Raw genomic sequence first — 21757 nt, 5'->3', positions numbered from 1 at the left:
GGTAGATTATTAGCTTGGCTGACTCGGCAACCATCACAACCAACACTCATTGGCGCAATACGCTTAAACCCTGACACGATCGTTAATACCCAAGCAGGCATAAACAATGCCTTCTCCACATACTATCGGACCCTCTATACGCCCCCTCCACAACCTCCAGAGCAACATAATATCAACACACTAAGCCTGGACCCCCAAAATCAACTTATCCTCAATAACACCGCCACTCTAGATGGCCCCATCACTACTGAAGAGTTGCGTCTTGCATTATCACAAATGGCACGTAATAAAATGCCCGGCTCAGACGGCCTACCGATAGAATATTACAATTCCCATGCTGCCCTTTTATTACCCCCACTCACAGAAGTATTCAACGAAGCACACCATAAATTACAATTGCCAGACTCAATGTGCGAGGCACTGATAGTTGTCCTTCCAAAAACGGGCCGCGACCCTCTAGATGTCAAATCATACAGGCCGCTCTCCTTGCTGAACACAGACTGCAAACTATTAGGAAAAATACTCGCAAACCGCCTCCTCCCTTATTTACCGACTTTAATACACCATGATCAATCAGGCTTCATTCCTGGCAGAAGCACCTTCCTGAACATTAGGAGACTCTTACACATAATACACAGTAATACAAACTCGGAAGCAGTGGCCCTATCTCTAGATATAGAAAAAGCATTCGACACACTCAGTTGGAATTATCTGTTACACACACTTAAAGCATTCGGCTTTGGTGCCGGTTTCATTAACTGGATCAAAACGCTTTACTCCAGGCCCACTGCTCGTGTCAAAAATGGACGAGTTATCTCTGAAGCATCCCCCATAGGCAGAGGCACCAGACAAGGCTGCCCATTATCCCCATTACTGTTCGCTATTGCTATGGAGCCACTAGCGATTAAACTACGGAGCTACGCACACATATGGGGTATACCGGAGGCTAACACCCACCACATCGTATCTATGTACGTGGATGATGCCTTAATATATCTGCGTGACCATTCGGCTTATATGACTGAGGCCCTGCAGCTACTGGACTCCTTCGCTATCGCCTCTGGACTGCACGTCAACTGGTCCAAATCAAGCATATTCCCCATTTCTCCGTCCCCGGTAGCTCACCACATGTCGCTACCGCAATACAAATTGCCCTGGTCATATATAACCTTTAAATATCTGGGAGTGCAGATTTATCACTCCATCACGGATCTAAAAGAAGGAAACATAGACAGGATCCTTGGCTCCGTTCGCGGCTCAATACCCTTCTGGAGTTCACTTCCCCTGTCTCCAATGGGCCGTGTGGCGATAGCCAAAATGCTCATCCTTCCAAGGTTTCTATATTACTTTACAGCTCTCCCGCTGTGCTTACCGCATTCCTTTTTTAATAAGCTGCAATCAATACTAACGGATTTACTTTGGGGTAAAGATAGACGCAGAGTGGCGCTGTCAATAACGCAACATCCGCAGGAGATGGGTGGATTGGGAATGCCTAACTTCGAAAGATATTATGCAGCCGCCCAATTATCATGGCTGTCTACATGGCTATGTGACACCCCGTCGGCTGAAAGCAGGATGTTACAGACACATATAGCATCACAGAGGCTGCTACTCTCGATACTAACTAGTACCCCCCATACGTCTCCCAGACTAATATTACTAGAAGCAGCCCGATTCTGCTGGCGCAGGTATGTCCAAACTAAGTCCACATCTTTCCTTTACTCGCCTCTGTTGCCACTACTTCAATTGCCGGGCACCCAAATCCTGTCAATACACCATGATACACGTGAAAGTAACATGCTACAATTGGGTGACTTATACTCTCGCTCCGTGATGCGTACTTTCGCTGAACTGGTGACCGCAGGCACTATGCAAAATGGGGCCTTCCTAACATTTAATGCCATAAAGCTATTGCTCAATAATATATGGGGCGCAGGAGCCTCGGAACCTCCCGAGTCCTCGTTGCTCACCACTATACTAACCATTGGCAGCTCAAAGAGCATTATTACCACACTATATAAAGCATTGCTTGAAGCAATATGTACAACAATGCCACACGCAAAGGCGCGATGGGATGCTGTCCGTCCTACCCCACTACCACAGAAGACCTGGGTTACTGCCCTAGCAACAATCAAATCAATATCCCGTAATCCTCGCCTACGGTACACTCAATTTAATTATCTTCACCAATCATATTTATCACCAGACCGCATTCAAAAAATTTACCCCAATACAACACCAACATGCCCTAGATGCGCTACACCAGCAGCTGACTTCTACCATATGGTTTGGAGTTGCCATTCCATAAACTCGGCCTGGCAACGTGTGACAAAGGTCACAGCAGAGATCTCATCTCACACCCTAGTGCCCACTCCTGACTCCTGCTTACTCGGCATAAGACATCGTACTAAAGCGGACAAACATACGCACAGGTTTATTGACCTGGCATTTGTAGTGTATAAACGCTTGATAGCAATACATTGGAAAGCTCCACATGCTCCCTCCCACGCGACATGGCTACATGATTTACATAGCCGATCTTAAGCTGAAGCCCAGACACTTCACTTGCTACAACACAAAGGTCTCATCCTTGCTGGCCCGGAGGTCTGGGACACATTCGTGGTAGCAATGGAGGCCAGAGACGACATGTATCCCCCATGAACAGGTTTCAACTCACGTACATCACAGCCTGTGCTGACACTGTTAACACCTTAGTTGCACGGCATCAACTCTGATTGCCCTTAAATGCACTTATTGCTAATACCCTTCTTCTTCCTTAAAAGAAATTTCTTAGCTGTGCCCAATTACTCCCCACACGCTTATACATGCATGTAACACACAATCATAACAAGTAAAATAGTCCTGCCCCTGAACCTGTCAACACCACAGACACTCTTTACATCCTTGAAGTGTTTTCTATATTAGTTAGGGACATCGTCAATGTTTGGCCAGACCCCTTAAGCTGCAATCAGCCCTCACAATAGCTCGCATGCTAAATATCACCGCATTCTCCTTTTACCATGCCCTTAACTCTCTCGCATTATTAGGATTAGTTGTAAAAGTTTTCCATTCCAGTTATCCTTGCCTTCCTCTTCCAATTCCCCTCTCCCCTCCTTTCTTTTTTTACACCTCTCGGTGTGGCAATGCTGTGTAAAATTATACAAGTGTGTAAATGTATTGCAAAATAACGTACAGCTATTGTATTGTTGCGTGAAGTTTGTATTCAATAAACAGATTTTTTTTTTAAAAAATTGAGGAAGGCGTTGGACAGTAAAGGGATGAAAATTAATAAACCTAAATCTAAAACATTTTATGCAAGGTGATGCAGACTATAAGTATTATAAAAACCTTCATTACTCCATACTCACTCCAAATGTTTCACAAATAAAATATAATAAAATTTACTTTAAAAAGACTCTATCCAAAACTACAAACCTATATATTGGTTTTTAAATATTTTAAATACAAAATGATATTTGTATAACTGTTAAAAATGAATATATTATTTTGAACATTTAATACCACTCTTAAACTTTGCTCTTAAAAAGAGATATAAAATCGCAACCCAAGTTAAAAAAAATAAAGGAAATAAAAGCAAATCTTAAAATGAAAATCTTAAAATGAAAATTAAAAAATATTTTTATGACATCATAATTGTTTACATTAAAACATCTAACAAAATTAAATTAGGACTATTTATGTTTAAAAATTGTATTTACTTTATTACACTTAATTTTTATATATTTTTCACGTTTAACATATTATACAAACATTTATTTACAAACAAATAAGACAGATGGATTATCATTAATATATATTTAATTTAATTATAAATTATCTTTAAAATGATTAATGTACCATAATAAATTAAAATATTGTGTAATGTTAATTTACATATCATTAAAAAAAGTACATCAAATTTTCATTAAAATGTATACTTTTTAAAAATCTCCCCACCAAAATCCCCTAAAACCCAAATGTCATGCTGCTAAAAAAATATAAATCCATTATTTTTGCATATTAATACAACTAGAAACCTACATTTCAACAATTTTATAATTAATAAAATATCCAACTAAAGCTACAAATAAACCCCTTCCTTAGCCATGGTGGTCTTGTGCTGAGGATGCAACAATTACGTCCTCTGCACACGACCGGCAAATCCCTATGCTGCTTACAGAGCTTTCCTAGCTCCCGAGGCTGTTTTTAGTTTTCACTGAAATGCCGAGCAGTGAGCACTTCGCACTGATGTAATTTCAGTGAAAATGAAAGTGAAATGAGCTGATCGGCTCATTTCACTTTCGCTACTTCAGTGCTCAGGGGGCTATCTCAGACACCACCAAGGTAGATGGGAGAGGTATCTTTGGAAAGGGGGCAAGCTCCACAGGAGGGTGATCTTCAAGCAGGAATGTACCCACTAGACAAAGGGGAGAGGAGAGCAGCCCCTTGTCAAAGGGCTTTTGCTCCCCCTGGTATGTTCTGGGCATATTCAGTCTTTTTTGGGGGCAATAGCCCCTGATCTGCCCCCCCACCGGGTAGCAGAGAGCCCACTAGGCACAGGGATTTTTTTTTGTCATACAGGGCACTACAATGCCCTCACCCCTTTAAGAAAATCAGAACAGTCTTTCTGCCACTGGGGGTGGGGGAGGGGGGCAGACACCCCACTAGGCACCACAGATAATTTTTTTCATACATCTAGTGGTGGGGCCTGCCCAGAATAAAAAAAACTCAATGTCCCCACTCCTCCCAAAACCCAGGGGGGGCAGAAAGCCCACTGAGCACTAGGAGTTTCGTTTTTTAAGTAGTCTAGGGGTGAGGGCTGCCCAGAAGGAACACGGCAATGCCCAAACTCCCCTAAAATAGGCACAGTCTTTCTTCCCCCCAGAGGGGCAGATTGGGTGTTCTAAGCTCCAATCTGGTGACAGAAAGCCCAGTAGACACCAGGGACTTTTTTTTATATTAAAGAATGGTGGGGAGGCTCATCCCACCCCACATAAATGGGGATCAAAGTCTTTCTGTCCACAATGAGGGGCAGATAGGAAAAATACCACCAATCTGTCCCCCCGGGGGTAGAAAGCCCACTAGATTCCAGGGAATAAAATAATAGAGATGTGGGAGCTGCCCACCACCATAGGCAGGATTGTGGCCCCACCCCAACTGAAGGGGGCAACAGTCAATCTCTCCCTGTGGATTAAAGCTTTTCTACCCAATGGCAAGCAAGAGGACATTTGACTCTTTTGGGTTTTGATTTTATATATGGGCTAAGAGAGGTTGGCTAAATCCCAATATCGTTCCACTTGCAATTGTGAGCCGGTGCACTTTTTGGACATGGGTATGTTGCCACGTGGAAAAACCTACCAGATCTAGACACTAGTTCACATGCACCCCACACCATTTTCTTATCCACAATGACCAGCAAGCCCCCAACTTTACCTAAAATCTTGCATTTTCCCTACATTTCTGTGATGGAAACTTCCAGAATCCACAGGAATCCACACAATACCTATCCCATCAAGTGAGGTATCGTTTTTATCAGGAGACCGAGGGGAACGATGTGTGGTAGGAAATGTGTGGCTCCCCCAGATTCTTGAACTTTCCATCACAGAAAGGTGAGGAAAATTTGTTTTTTTCAACAAATGTTGAGGTTTGCAAAGAATTTGGGGTAATAGAACCTGGTGAGAGTCACACAAGTCACCTCATCCTGAATTCCCCTGGAGTCTAATTTTTAAAAATGTACAGGCTTGCTAGATTTCCCTAAGTGCCAGCTGAGCTAGGGCCCAAAATTCACACCTAGGCACATTGCAAAAAAAGGATCAGCTTTCAGTGGGGAAACGTAATGTGTCCATGTTGTGTTTTGGGCCTTTTCCTGTCGGGGCTACTAGGACTACCCACACAAGTGAGATACCATTTTTATCAGGAGACTTGAGGGAATGCTACGTGGGTGGAAGTGTATGGCTCTCCTCAGATTCCAGAACTTTCCATCACAGAAATAGGAGGGGAATGTATTGTTTAGACAAACGTAGAGGTTTGCAAGAAATTCTGAGTAACAGTATGTGATGAGAGCCACACAAGTCATCCCATCCTGGATTCCCCTGGAAGTATAGCTGTCAAAAATGTACAGGCTTTCTAGATTTCCCTAGGTGCCGACTGACATAGGGCCCAAAATCCACAGCTAGGCACACTGCAAAAAAAGGGTCAGTTTTTAGTGGAGAAATGTGAGTGTCCCCGTTGCCTTTTTGCCATATCCTCTTGTGGCCACTAGGCCTGCCCATACAAGTGAGGTTCCATTTTTAACAGGAGGCTTGGGGGAATACTGGGTGGATGGAAGTTTTTGTCTCCCCTCAGATTCCAGAACTTTCCATCACAGAAATGTGAGGTAAATGTGTTTTAGACAAATTGTGGTGTTTGCAAGGGATTCTGGATAAGAGAACCTGGTGAAAGCCACACAAATCACCCCATCCTGGATTCCTCTGGTTATCTAGTTTTCAAAAATGTAAAGGCTTGCTAGGTTTCCCAAGGTGCCGGCTGAGCTAAGGCCAAAAATCCACAGCTAGGCACATTGCAAAGAAGGGGTTAGTTTTCAGTGGAGAAATGTGATGTGTCCACATTGTGTTTTGTTCAATTTCCTATCATAGCCATTTGGCCTACCCACACAAGTGAGATGCAATTTTTATCAGGAGACTTTGAGGTACAAAGTATAGTAGAACATGTGTTATTACCGATTTTCTATCACTGCATTTGTGCCTTCCAAATGTAAGAGAATGTAAGAAATAAGTAATTTTGAGAAATGCACTCTAATTCACAAGCTAGTGTGGGTACCCAATAATTCAGAAACGTACAAATAACCACTGCTTCTAAACTCCACATGTTGTGCACATTTCAGAAATACATTGGTTTCCTTTATAACAATGTTTTACTCTTTTATTTGTTTACCAAATGAATTTCTATATCCCTAGTACACAATAAAAAAAAAAAACATTAGAGGTTACAGCTCAGTTATTGGCTCTGTGTACCTAGGTTTCTTTGGGAAACTGCAAGCCCTATATATCCCTACAATTAGAAGGTTCAAGTGAACCCAACAGTATATTGCTGTTAAAAATCTGCCATAGTTAGAAGAAGTTACAGATGAAAACATAGCCAAAAATGGCTTCTTTTTTAACTCAATTTCAATATTTTTTCATTCAACTGTTACGTTCTATAGGAAAACCATAAAGGATCTACACAAATGAACCATTTCTGAATTAAAAATGTTGTCTACTTTTGAGAAGCGATTAGCTTTCGAGGATTCGCCATTGGTTTCATACCTATTTCTACCACTAACTGTGAGGAGGTTGAAAGCACAATAAAAGAAAACAAAATGTCAATTTCCCAATAAAATGCCAAAACTGTGTTGAAAAATTTCTGAGTCACATCTGCCTGTTACTGAAAGCTGGGAAATTGTGATTTTAGCACAGCAAACCTTTTGTTGATGCTATTTGCGGGGAAAAACAGGGGCTTTCTTCTGTAGCACTTTTTCCCAATTTTTCCCAAAAAACCCAATATGTAGCTATATTTTTGGCTAATATCTCTGTCTCCTACATGGAAATCCACAAACCCTGGGTAGGTTGAGCATATCCAGGACTTTATGGTTCCTTTGGCATGGATACCTTATAGTTATGGGGGCCTAAGTGCAAATTTCCCCAAATAGTGAAAAAAGGGCTCAGCATTGAGGGTAGGAATCCTAGCAGCAAAAGGGTTGAAAAAGTCAATATAATCAAACATACTACATTAACTTACATACAAAGTACCACAAATGATATTACATATGATATTTTCTGGACCTTTTTTTACTTATATTAAAAACAACAGTTAAAACAATAGTTGTACCTTTGAGAACCCCATTGAATATATTTCTGACATCCCAATATTCTTAACACAATATTTTTGTAGCACAGTGTTTTTATTACATATTTTGTTCAAATGAATATGGATTTGCAGCCAGTGCTTTAGTTAAAAAATTTAGAGAATTCTCACTCAGAAAACATGCCTCACAGGTCTGTGACCTTATTGACTCTCTTGCACCTGAGATCATCTTCCTAACCAAGAACTGTCTCAACCCTGCCTCAGCTGCCGACATCACCACTGCCATTCCAGCACGATACTGAATCACCCACCACGACCACATCAACAAGCCAGGTGGAGGAATCGTCAATATCAATGAAACTCCATCAAATCCCCCACCGTGGATGACACCATCCCACCAATGGAACATTTCAAATTCTCTATCCATTGTGAGAAATACACCATTAGGGTATCCCTCGTATACTGCCTACCACGACCTCGAATCACCTTCTGCAACCTCATCATCAATTTGATTGCCCCCCTCTCCTTTGTCTCAAAGGACTACATGATCCTGGGTGACCTTAACTTACACCAGGATGGCATAACCAACCCTAAATCCGCCAACCTCCTCGACAGCATGAAGAACGTCAGCCTCATCCAACTCTTACATGACCCCATACACAGTGCAGGACACACTCTCAATCCCATATCCACCTCTAATGACCATATCAAATACAGCCACACCAGCAAACTGACATGGACCGAATGCTCAGTCGTCAAATTCATAATCACATATCCGATGACCTCACCCCCAATGCCACACAACTCCACTAATTGCAGCTGTAACAAGGCCTAAGAGACTGAATGAACTAACACCCACCCCTCAACCCAGCTAAGCACCATCACAATTTGAACCAGGACATCAGGACATTGTCTCCCCATCAAGAACGGGAAACACAGAAGATCCACTAAGCAAGCATGCTAGTATACCAAGGACAGTCAAGTGTCAATGCACGTACCTTGACAGGTGGAACCAAAGACCCAGCCAAAAGAATTGCCTACAAATCAGCCCTCGACCTATACCACTGCCAACTATGTGAGGTGAAAAAAAGCCCTGGCATTCCACATCAAAGCTAACCCTAATGACAGTAAGGAGCTCTTTTACATAGTCAAGGAATTCACCAACCCAGCAATGGGGACAAGCAACATCTCTCCCTATCAGGACCAATACAATAGCCTCTCAGATTTCCTACATGACAATATCACCAAAATTTACAGATATGTCAACCCCCAAATCAAGCCTGAAGACATTTTCAACAGCCATTCCTCCACACACAAGACCATCCCAAGGCTAACCACCAGGAACCACTTCACCACTCAGGACGTCATCACCATAACAAAATTCTTCCACTCAAGAGCCCCATCCAACCCATGCCCCCACCACATCTTCAACCTAGGAGCATCCAGGATTGGCCTCAAACTTTCCCCAATACTCAACTTCTTACTAGATTCTGCCACTTTCCCAGAAGACTGGAAGCACACAGACATCAAACCCCTGCTGAAGAAACCTTCAGTGAATCCCAAAGAATTCAGCAACTACAGACCCAACTCCCTACTCCCAATCCTGCCCAAAGTCATTAAAAAAGCCATCAACTCACCATCTACTTGGAACACTCAACCTCCTGGATGACTCTGAATCCAGATTCTGCAGCAGCCACAGTACTCAGACTCTGTGCTCGCTGTTGTCCTTCATAGGCACCGTCCGCTGGGACATGCAAGGAGATGGAGGCATCCTCCGGTGTACAGACCACTGGTGGACCTGTCGACAATGGAGGAAAGACATGTCATACTGACATACAGGCTTGACCGAGCCACTATTCAGGAACTGTGTGCCCAGCTGGAGGCAGACCTGATGTCACCAATTCGCCAACCCACAGAAATCCCCCCTCAAGTGCAGGTTCTGTCAGTACTCCATTTCTTGGCAAGTGGGTCATTTCAAACAAATGTGGCCATAGCATCAGGGATGTCCCAGCCTTTGTTTTCCAAGGTGATGTCCAGAGTGCTGTCTGCCCTGCTGAAACACATGCAGAGCTACATCGTTTTTCCTGAGGTGGGGGATTTGCCTACAGTGAAGGGTGATTTCTATGCCCTTGGACATATCCCCAACATCATAGGTGCCATTGATGGGACACATGTTGCTTTGGTCCCCCCCAGCAGGAGTGAACAGGTGTACAGGAACAGGAAGAGTTATCATTCGATGAATGTACAGATGGTGTGTTTGGCTGACCAGTACATCTCCCATGTTAATGCCAAGTTCCCTGGGTCAGTGCATGACGCGTACATCATGCGGAATAGCAGCATCCCTTACGTGATGGGTCAACTCCAGAGGCACCGTGTGTGGCTAATTGGTGACTCTGGTTACCCTAACCTGTCATGGCTACTGACCCCAGTGAGGAATCCCAGGACAAGGGCAGAGGAACGGTACAATGAGGCACATGGGCGTACTAGGAGGGTGATCGAGCGAACCTTTGGCCTCCTGAAGGCCAGGTTCAGGTGCCTCCATATGACAGGTGGATCCCTATTCTACTCACCAAAGAAGGTGTGCCAGATCATCGTGGCCTGCTGTATGCTTCACAACCTGGCTTTGCGACGCCAGGTGCCTTTTCTGCAGGAGGATGGTCCAGATTGTGGTGTTGTGGCAGCTGTGGAGCCTGTGGAGAGTGAAGACGAGGAAGCCGAAGAGGGCGACATAGAGAACAGGAACACAGTGATACAGCAGTATTTTCAATGACACACAGGTAAGAATCCACACCGGCATATTACATTTACTTAAAGACTACTACCTCTCTACTGTCTGACCTTTTCCCCCAGTGTATGGTAACTGAGTTGTGACTTTCCCTTCCGATTTCAGAGCTGCGGGCCCCACTGCGTGACATCTGCTTTGTTTCTCCATGGACTACAGCTGTGTGACAGTGGTATTTTGTCATCACAATGTAAATGAGCATTTTGGCACGGTCATGTCTAATACATTTGTTCAAAATCACAGCCAGACTCCTGATTGTTTTGTGCAATAACTGTGTTTATTACAGTGCTCTATATTGGTGGGTGGTTGCAAATCGGTGAGGGGTGATGGTGGAGGAATGTCCATGGCAGAGTCCAGACTACTTATATCACAGGTGTAATGTCCAGATGCCTGTGGAAAGTGGAGCAGGGGCAGTTTAAGGATGGACAGGGTGACAATATGGGACAGTGGGATGACAATCAGGGAGGTATCCTTTCCTGGCGGGGGTCTTGGCATCTTACTCTGTCTTCTTCCTGGATCTCAGGGCCCGCTTGGGGGTGGGTCTCCTTCTGCAGGGGGTGGGGTGCTGGTGGCCTGTTGGATCCTGTGGCGGGACCTCCTGTCCACTAGCGCCGGCAGAGGTGGTAGGCAGTTCTTGGTCCATGCTAGTGTGAGGGGTCCTTTGTGGTGCCACAGTGTCCCGCAATGTGGTGACTACCTGATTCAGAGCCCCTACGATGGTGCCCAGGGCGGAACTGATGGTTCGTAGTTCCTCCCTGAAGTCCAAATACTGTTCCTCCTGCAGGAGCTGGATCTCCTGAAACCTGGCCAGTACCATCGTCTCCTGGGAATGATGGTAGGCTCCCATGATGGGGGAGAGGGCCTCGTGGAGAGTGGGTTCCCTGGGCCTGGCCCCCCCCCCCCGGTCGCACAGCAGCCCTCCCAGTTCCCCTGTTTCCCTGGGCCTCTGTCCCCTGGACCGTGTGCCCACTACCACTGCCCCCAGGTCCCTGTTGTTGTTGGGGTGGTGGGTTAGCCTGGGTGCCCTGTAGTGGTGGACACACCGCTGATTGACGTGTCCTGGGGATAGAGGTATGGGCCCGCTGGGTGGGTGCTGTGCTGGTGTTTCCAGAGGGGGGAAGGTCTGTGGAGGCCTGTGACTGGGTGAGGGGAACCGACTGTCCCGAGGTCCCCGATGGGCCCGGCTGGTCATCTAGATCCAGGTGGACAGAGGTGCTGTCATCACTGTGGGCCTCTTCTGGGGGTGGAGTGGACATTTGTGGACCCTCCTGCGCGGTGACGTGGTGTTCGGGTCCTGCAGGGGTATAAAAGTATGGTTATTGCTTCTGTGTATGCCATAGCGTGCAATGGGTGGGTGCCCATGTACTCCAGTGCTGGCATTCCCGTGTGGGGGCTTTAGTGACGGTGGTTTGGGGGGGATGGGTATGTGCAGTGGGCATGCTTTGGTGATGGGTGTCCATGCTTTGTGGTCACATGCTGGGTTTGGGGTTGGGATGGGTGGGTTGTGATGGTGAGACATTTGCAAGGAGTAGGTGTGATGGTGGTGAGGGTGAGGGTGGGGGTATGAGTTGGCATGCTGTTGGGGTGGGGGGATAAAGTAGTGAAGATGAGACTTACCAGAGTCCATTCATCCAGATACTCCTGCGAGGCCCTCAGGATGCAGGATCGCCAAGACCTGCTCCTCCCATGTTGTAAATTCTGGTGGAGGAGGTGGGGGTCCGCCGCCAGTCCGCTGCACCGCAATGTTGTGCCTGGATACCATTGAACGCACCTTCCCCCGTAGGTCGTTCCACCTCTTCCTGATGTCGTCCCTATTTCTTGGGTGCTGTCCCACAGCGTTGACCCTATCGACTATTCTGCTCCATAGCTCCATCTTCCTGGCAATGGTGGTGTGCTGCACCTGTGTCCTGAAGAGCTGTGGCTCTACCCGTACAATTTCCACCACCATGACCCTGAGTTCATCCTCAGAAAACCTGGGGTGTCTTTGCGGTGCCATGGTGTGGTGTGGGTAATGTGTGGGGTGGATTGTGTGGTGCTAAGTGTGGTGATGTGTATTGTTGTGTTGTGTGAAGTACGTGGTAATATTGCTGGGTGACAGTAAAATGGGCGTCTGGGTGCTCGGATCTCTTTTCTCTGTGCGTGTTCACGATTCTGTTGGAGTGGAGGTTTGTGGGTGATGTGGGTGTGTGTTTTACATTGTAATGGGTGTGTGGGAGTGGTGTGTGTATGTGTATCAGGTTTGTGTATTTGTAATTGTCCAATGTTGCAGTGTTTTGTAGAAGTGTGTGCATTTTGAGCGTGGCGGTGTGTACCGCCAATAGAATACCGCGGTTGAAAGACCGCCGCGTGGATTCGTGGGTCGTGATGGCATGGGCGTATTTCTGTTGGCGTGACGGTGGAGGTTTGGTCATCGCCAGTTTCTCTCTGCCCTTTGGTGTGGCGGACTTTTGTGCATGTCTGCATTTTGGCGGTTTGCCTGTTGTGGGTCAGAATGACCGTGGCGGTTTACCGCGGCTGCGGCGGTGTTCTGGCGGTCTTCTGCACAGCGGTAAGCGCCTTTTACCCCCAAGGTTGGAATGACCCCCATAATTTGTGTATATTTCTTACCTCCTAAGTGAAGGTCTCCTCTGAGATACTTTTGGCATATTGTCACTAAAATAAAGTTCCTTTATTTTTAGTAACTCTGAGTATTGTGTTTTCTTGTGATATAGTGCTATATGATATAAGTGGTATAGTGGGAGCTTTGCATGTCTCCTAGTTCGGCCTAAGCTGCTCTGCTATAGCTACCTCTATCAGCCTAAGCTGCTAGAACACTTTTAATATACTAATAAGGGATAACTGGACCTGGCACAAGGTGTAAGTACCACAAGGTACCCACCATAAGCCAGGCCAGCCTCTTACAAGGGCCTGTTTTGGCCCGGGGAGATGCCCCAGAGATCGCTGGCCCCAGGTGTGGCCCGTTATAAAAACCGGAGGGGGTGCGTGTCACCCCCTCCCCACAAAATTACCGTGAGACCCCTGTTTAGCGCAGTGGAGCGCTGGGGGCCCCTTTTGTTTACTTCTTGGCACTGTGAGTGGCTTGCATCATAAAAACAGGTACTTTTAAAGGACATATATATTTCATATGTTCCTTGTATGCACATATATAATTTATATATGTTAAAATGCCTATTTTCATGAGGTCTTTCAAATATGTTTTCTAATGTTCTTTTTATGGGCACAACTTGCTAATATGTTTTCCTGACTTGCCATATGTTTTATAATGTTCCTGATATGGGCATTTATGATAGTTCTATGGCAAGTGCATTGGTGTAGTAATCTGATTCCTGACTACTGCTTATGTTGCAGAATAATAAGTAACATGTGTGTTATATGGGACTACTGCTGGCTCTGCAGAGTAACTAATGTGTAACATTATTTCAACTGCTTTGGTAGCAGGATATTACTGACATGTTGTGTGTGGTCTAATAATTGTGTTGTGTAGAATACAGTGTATTTTCATATAACTTGATGTTGTGTTTCCTTTGTGGTGGGGATAGTGCGTCATTTGTGTGTTTTGTGTGTTGTGCAGACGCTTTACACATTGCGTCTAGGACATGCCTGACTGCTCGTGCCAAGCTACCAAGGGGGTGAATAGGGGTTATCTTGGATGTGTAACTACAAGGTAACTCCTGAGTGGGTGGGTTCTGGCTGGCTTAGGTGCATTCCCTTGCCAACCAGAAACCCCATTTCTAACACTCATTATAACCCGTTCTCTCAGTATGTCATTAGATCGGTTCCTCTGCAAACATAAGTATGAGAATCTGTCGGGTGCCTATCCATGGCAAATCTGAAGAGAGATTTACCAAACATGTTCAAGTCCATTGAAGTAGAGTGATAACAAAAAAGGGGCCAGGCTGCACCCCTATCTTATACCCCTCCTTCACCTGGAAGGCTCTTGTGCATTCTCCTTTGGATCTTAACAGGTTGTGCCAGTAGTGTACTGATAAAGATAGTTGAAAAGCTGGATATTTTCGGCGTCAGCTCCCATCGACCTTGCAATATGGCAACGTTTAGCGTTATTGACACAGTCTAACAAACTGCTCAGGTCCAAAAAGCCAAGGAAGAAAAAGCACTTCATTACCTCAGCTTACCAACATCTATAAATGTGGGCACTGCTCTTGGGTAGTGAGACACTTTTTAAATCCATAGCTCATGTTTCTAAACTTTATAACAGGTATTTTAACAGAGAAATCCTATAGAGAGATCGTGTGATAGCCTGGGTGGTCAGAGCTATCTCCCCTTTTTCGAGATTGGGACAGTGGTTAACAGGAGCCAAGTTGAAGGAACCAGTTCTTTGCTTGCAGCAATTTACTCACTGGTTTATAGTAGGGGCATAAAGAGCTCAAATATTTTCATATATCAATAGTTATCCCGTCTGGTCTAGTTGCTTTTCCTGCTCAACTTTTATTCAGGGCCAAATTGTATTATCAAAAATGAAATGTAAGTTATTTCTGATTGGTACTGGTTTGTCATCATATTATATTCAAGGGGGATACCCAAATGTACTTGATCTGAAAGTATGTCATGATAGTGACCATTAATCCAGAGAACGGTAGTTGCCTTCCTAAAATATGGGCATTTTAACACTATCATGAAAAAAGCTTGGGTCGTTAAGTTCACTAGCTCTTACCAAATTGCCCAGTGCCTCCTCTCTAGTTTTTGAATTTCTTTCTACCTCTGTCTGTTTGCACTGGCTTCTGCATAGGGCGATTTCATATAGTTCTCTGGGAGGATTTTAATGCATTTTAAGGTTTTTTTATGAATCCTACTACAGGCATGATCAAACTACCCTTTAAGATGATCTTCCTTTACCAAATTATTTTTTACCAACCTTAAATTAACAGAAGCAGAAATTATTTCAAACAAGGCAGGGATCCTGTTAGCACTAATATCTTCAGCCAGGCAGACCATGAGACTTTCTGTGAAATTAGGACAACCTTAGTCCATCCATTCGGTCAGAAAGCCTCTTTGTCATTTGCTACGACCACACCATCAGAATGCTTTAACGCCATAATAAACTCAATGGTGACCGGATTATGGTCACTCAAACAGTTCTCTACAAAGTTGAACCATCTCATTGTGGGAGTTGAGTTGTTGGAGACCAAAATTAAGTTGGTTGTGCTTGAAGCACCTCTACCTGTAAAGTCAGCAATGAATGCTGAATACAGGGGTCATAGGACCTGCAAAACTCATATTAAAATATTAAAATAAATTGTTCAAAGCATTTCCGTAACCTGTATGTGTAAAATGTATCTGACCAACTCCCTGTTATCTGAGAGGCCCCACACTTCTTCAAATAGATATATACATATATATATATATGAGCAAATATCAAAGTCCCTGGCCAAAACAATATGAATGCTGTTCTTTGACTGAATGCAACACCTGCCTAAATCCTGTCCCAAAGCTGCTCCAGATTTACAAACTGAGACATTGGGCCCAATGCCATTGTTTGTAAAGCTTTGCATCACATTATGACTGTGCCAGGTATGATGTATGTAAGATTGGCGTTCTTGGGAAAAAAGGTACGCCAAACTAAAGCAGTGAAATTTATAACATTTCACTATGTCACTTCATTGCGTCAAAATTTTAATGCCTGCTCAGAACAGGTGTTAACAGGGCTTTTGTCCCTGGGAGCGTTCCCCACATTGCTGGCGTAGCATCATTTTTTTATGCTAGTCCAGCAATGCATGAGTTTAGCGTCACAGATGCATCAGACTTTCTGACATCTGACACATGACGCATCTGTGAAAAAGTGTGCCATGGAGCTCTGTATAGTAAATACAGTGCGTCCATAGTGTCATTAGGGAATCGTTGGGCAGTGCAAGAAATCTGACGCATCAGGACTGATGCATAATTTTCTTGTAAATGAGGCCCAAGGGGTCTTATTTACAAGGAGTTAGAATCATTTTTTTGACACTGTTGCGGCACTAAAACAACTCCATGTGTACAAAGTGACATTAGAGGCCTCTAGTGTCACTTTTTTCACCCCAGCATCATTTTTCAACCCCGTCGATCTGGCTGCATCAGATATCGACAATGATATGTGAGGAAGGTGTTCCCTCTTAAAAAATGATACTGGTTCGAGGCAGCCGTATTTTCTTTAAAATGATGCTCGCTTAGTAAAAGTCTGACTGTCATCAAAATGTTAATGCTTGGTCAGAAAAGGCATTAAAATGACTCTTTGGCACGGGTACAGAAGGACAGCACTACTAAAACACTCTGGCAACCTGGAGGACAATGTGGATTTACTCTTACTACAGCTTGGGGCACCAAGAAGACCACTGCAACCCCCACCACATCCACCAAGACCACCACCCACACCACAGAAGCAGCGCAGGAGAAAGGAGCACATCTACCGCAAGTGGACATCCCTGATTGCTCTCAGGGAGTAAGAGATCATCACCTTCTACTGGCTGAGCAGAAAGTCCATCATCCAACTGGTTTACCTCATTGCGCCTAGAATACACGCTATGGTCAACAGGGTGACCAACATACCACAACTGACCAAGCTCCAGGCCGTGCTAAATATGCTTGCATCAGGCTCCTTCCAAACCACTTGGGAGTGAGTGGCATGAGTATCACAGCCATCCCTGTCAGCATTTCTCCTCTCTGTCCTGGATGCCATCATCCACCTCACACCCACCCAAATCCAGTTCTGTAATACCTAGCAACTACAGCAGGAAATAAAACAAGTCTTCTACCTTATTGCTGGATTTCCGCATGTGCTGGGTGCCATGAACTACACACATGTGCAACTCGTTCCTCCTGCTTCAACTGAACACTTATGCAGGAACTGGAAATATACCCACTTGATGCTTGTACAGGCCATCGTTGACCATCGTGGGTTGATCCTGAAAGGGGTTGCCAAATACACGGGCACTATACATGGTGCCTACATCTTCAGGCAGTCCATCATTAACCAGAGATTCCAGAATGGACAATATGGAAATGGCCTGCTTGTGAGTGAGCAAACAGCAAGTACCTAATTGACACAATAACAAATAGATAAGGGGACACAATACACAGATAACTGTCTGCATGCACAGATAGGGACTGCAGGATGAGGCCTGTTACACATAAATGCACCATGCTCTAGTACACATATATAATACAAATTACCCTGACATACAGGTTAAGACTTATCAAGCCAGTTCTGTACATATTGCATGATGTAAAGGCACAAAGCCATGCATGGCAGTCTAGGAATCTGTTCAACATCTCTGTGTGCAATGGAGGTGTACCATGTACACTGTGAGGTGGTCACATGCAACATGCACAGGCCATCAGCCGTCTCATGGCTCACACATCAGGGACTAGGGGCCTCAAATACACAGAATTACAAGTCTGGGAATGCATCAGATTCTTATGCCACCTCACGGGTGGCCTAAGAGTGACATAACAGGAAAAAATATATTTATTTCTCCCTGTATTATTCTATTTCAATGTGTGCTTCATTCTGCAGCACACATAGAAACACCTCTTATGATGGTTTTGTGCAGGAAGGTGTCCCTTCCTGCAAAAAAAGTAAACACCCCCACAATGCAGGAATCCTTGCGCCATGGTGAAAGGCTGCCTGAATTGGCACTTGGTAGCAATGTGTGTGCCAGTGCAGGGGGAGAGGACAGAAAGGTGCCATATCTTGTAGATATGGTGCATTTCTGCCCTTTCCGTGTTGGCGCATAGCAGCACAGCAAGGCACTTTCTGCACCGCCCTGTGTCATGGGCCTCATAAATGAGACCCTAGGTGCTAGATAACAAACCATGACCCATGGGCAGGTGAAATGTAACTGTACAAATGTATAATGGTATGTAAATTAACTCCCATCTCACATGTGAAGTGTAATGCTACACACAGACATCACTCACTGTGCTTTTAAGGTAGCATCCCTGGTTGGAAGGACCTCCCACGTATTTAAATTCTATCCTGAAAGCAAAGAAGAACACCTACAATCACTGATGCAAGTGTGAATGTGTACTTGCTAGGCAACATGTGTGTAAGTCTAGTTGTATGGACCCTGAATCTGCAGGAAGCCTCAAGTGTTGTGTATCATTTCCCCTTTTTAGAGTTGTGGTACAGTGTAGGAAGTTGTGTAGCTGGACTGCAGATGACCACCAACAAATTGGCAGGATATGTGTGTGTGCACAATGCCATTACACATGTACACAATGTCCCCCCACTGTGACATGCAACCATGGATTGGGAAATGGCAGTTGTCACATCATGTCAGTCAGTTGGGATATGTCAGTGCTGACTGTGTGAAAGGCATCATGTCAACTGTCAGGCTCAATGTAGGACAATCAAAAGCATGAACAAATGTAATGTATGGCAATGCTAGCATCTGGGGATGAGCATAGATCTATACATGTGTCTGTGTCAGTAAGGTCTGACATGTCACCAACAACGTAGACTGGATCTACAAAAAAATTCACATCCACATTCAGTCACATCACACATATATTGTGAACACAAAACACTAAGTGGACTTGAGCGATGGGAATCAGCCACCATCAAAATCTGCTGCAGAAATATGACTGTCAGGAAGTTGAATTGCATAAGGTATTTGCCCATGCACTGCATTTGACATGATATACAGTGAGTGAACAGGCCCCAGGAAATGGCAGTACACTGGCATGATTGACATGTCATGTGGTCATAACTGGGAGAAGTGCATGATAAAACCAATACACATGACACACATGGGTGGGACATTTGCAAATACAGTAATCCAAAACAATAATATTTTGTATTTTCTTTTTCATTTTAGCTGACCAAGGACGTGGCATTCAACAGTGGGTCCTGACATAATTTGGAAAGCCACAAACTAAGGCAGAAAAGGCCTACAACCAGGTGCCCAGTCATACGGAAAACATCATTGAGCAGACTTATAGCCTTCTGAAGGGCCGGTTTCACTGCTTGGATGTTTTGGGTGGGAGACTCTTGTACCCCTCTCTGGTCTGCAAGATAATATAGGCCTGTGCAATACTACTTGTGTGAGATCAAATGTCCCCTCGGCTGAAGTCCTGGAGGCACCAAATGAAGAGGAGGAGGACGACCCACCAGATCATCCTGACCTCCAGAAGGCTGCTGCAGGTGCATGGAGTCATGCACACTTTGTGTAGACCTTCTTTAGTTAAGCGCATGTGACTGATGCATGACCGCCAAACATGTGAATAAATGAGTCAATCTAACATATGTCTGGGAGTATTTGTCACAGTTCACTTAAAAAAAAAAAACACAAAAACATCCAGGATATCATAAGTAGGCCACAACAGTTGTCACTGAAGTGTGAACACTGTCAACATCCTCAAAAGTACCAGACAAAATGCACTGACCTCTGAATATGGTGGTATGTAATGTATGCATTGCCTGTTGAACGACATGTCAAGATGGAAGCACTTATATCCGACAATGAATAGTTGGTACAAAAGGAAAACTGATAACTATGAATCACTATTTGGTGCATTATGGCGAAACTGTATGCCAAGGTGGGAAAATGGTAGTCATAAACTTCAGTAGTGGATCAGTGTGAGATATGTGTCAACTCAATGGGTGAAAGATTCATAACTAGGCCTGGGCGGAGTGTGCAGAGTCATGCTATGTGGAGCCGTGCAATGCCACGCTACCTTTTTGTCAACCGCGACGTACGTACTTGAGTTCAAAATTGCGCGCAAACTGCACCACACCGTTCACATGGGCATGGCCATCTTGTTTATTACTCTGTTTATGGTGCTGGGCCTTCAACTTCAATCTGTCCCCAGTCTTTGTAATCCTACACCCTACACTTGATCTACCCCTATTTTTTTATTTATTATATAATTGTGCTTTTTTGTGTCTCATTATTTTTACAGTGTTTTAATTTTCGTGTGTGTTTTTTGTGACTTTTTGTATTTTTGTTTATTTTTCCCTTATTTCTTCCTTGTTTTTCCTCCTGTTTCTTTTCTCCTACCCCACCCAGCACCATGGCAGAGCAATGGGGCAACAGTGGCTGCCTCTCCAGCTCCCTTTCCCATCTCAACTGTCCTCTAGACTTAGGCGGGCTCTTCTCCCCCTGCAGAAGCCGATAAAGTTCTGAAATGGCTCTTTTATCATCCTTCTTTAGCAACAGCCATTTCTCGAATGGCGTAAGAGGCCTATCTATTAATGCTCTGTTCGCCGGCAGCAGAGCCCAGTGCTGGATCTGATAATACATCAGCCTATCTGCCTCCGTCAAGCCGTATGCCTCCCTCATCTGATCAAAAGACAAGACCCCTTTTTCATCAAAGAGGCTTCCCACCCTCTTGCAACCCCCCTCGTATCAGCGTCTCAGGCCTTCCAGACGAAGCCCAGGCTTGAAGTCAGGATTCGCGCCTATGGGGGTCATCGGAGACGGAAAAGACGTCAGCCCTGATCGGCAGTCCACTGTGTCCCATATGCGTAACATTGCTCCCATTATTGGGGAAGAATAAAGTCCACCTGCCCTGTGCCGACGCCGAAGCCAAGGCTCCTTCCATATATGCGAGCCCGCCACCGCCTGATCCATAAAGCACCAATGTTTCTCAGTAAGCGGGAGACTCCACTCCAGAAGAAAGCGCAGCTGCGTCGCCTGAAAATATTGCAGAAGACAAGGGATCGCCAGCCCTCCCTCACTCTTAGGGCGATATAAAACCCGTCGCGGGAGACGCACCGGCCGACCCTCCCATACAAATCTCAGAATCGCCGATTGAAGAGTGGCTATCGTCCGCGGAGGTGGAATCAGCGGAAGCGCCTGAAACACATAGAGTATACGCGGCAAGATTGTCATCTTCACCGCCACCACCCTGCCCAGCCAAGACAGTTTGGCCCTCATTCTGACCTTGGCGGGCGGCGGAGGCCGTCCGCCAAAGTCCCGCCGTCAGGTTACCGTTCCGCGGTCGAAAGACCGCGGCGGTAATTCTGACTTTCCCGCTGGGCTGGCGGGCGGTCGCCTTCAGGCCGCCCGCCAGCCCAGCGGGAAAGAGGCTTCCACGATGAAGCCGGCTCGGAATCGAGCCGGCAGAGTGGAAGCTGTGCGACGGGTGCAGTTGCACCCGTCGCGTATTTCACTGTCTGCGCAGCAGACAGTGAAATAC

General features: G+C 45.1%; 1 long non-coding RNA gene across 2 annotated transcripts in view; it reads left to right on the top strand.

The window, feature by feature from the left end:
- The window catches only part of LOC138297276 (uncharacterized), a 119123-nt gene that overhangs the window by 88213 nt on the left and 9153 nt on the right, over nt 1-21757 (top strand). The window contains exon 4 of one of the 2 annotated variants that reach the window (XR_011203993.1): nt 19435-19801. The exons of the other annotated variant lie outside the window; for it this stretch is intronic. This is a non-coding gene — a long non-coding RNA (uncharacterized lncRNA). Of the gene's footprint in view, nt 1-19434; nt 19802-21757 lie in introns of those variants that run through there. 2 annotated transcript variants of the gene reach the window in all.

This window comes from Pleurodeles waltl, chromosome 5, assembly GCF_031143425.1.
Source record: "Pleurodeles waltl isolate 20211129_DDA chromosome 5, aPleWal1.hap1.20221129, whole genome shotgun sequence".
NCBI lineage: Eukaryota > Metazoa > Chordata > Amphibia > Caudata > Salamandridae > Pleurodeles > Pleurodeles waltl.
Note: the sequence above shows the minus strand (reverse complement) of the source record. Positions and strands in the feature narration are given on the sequence as shown.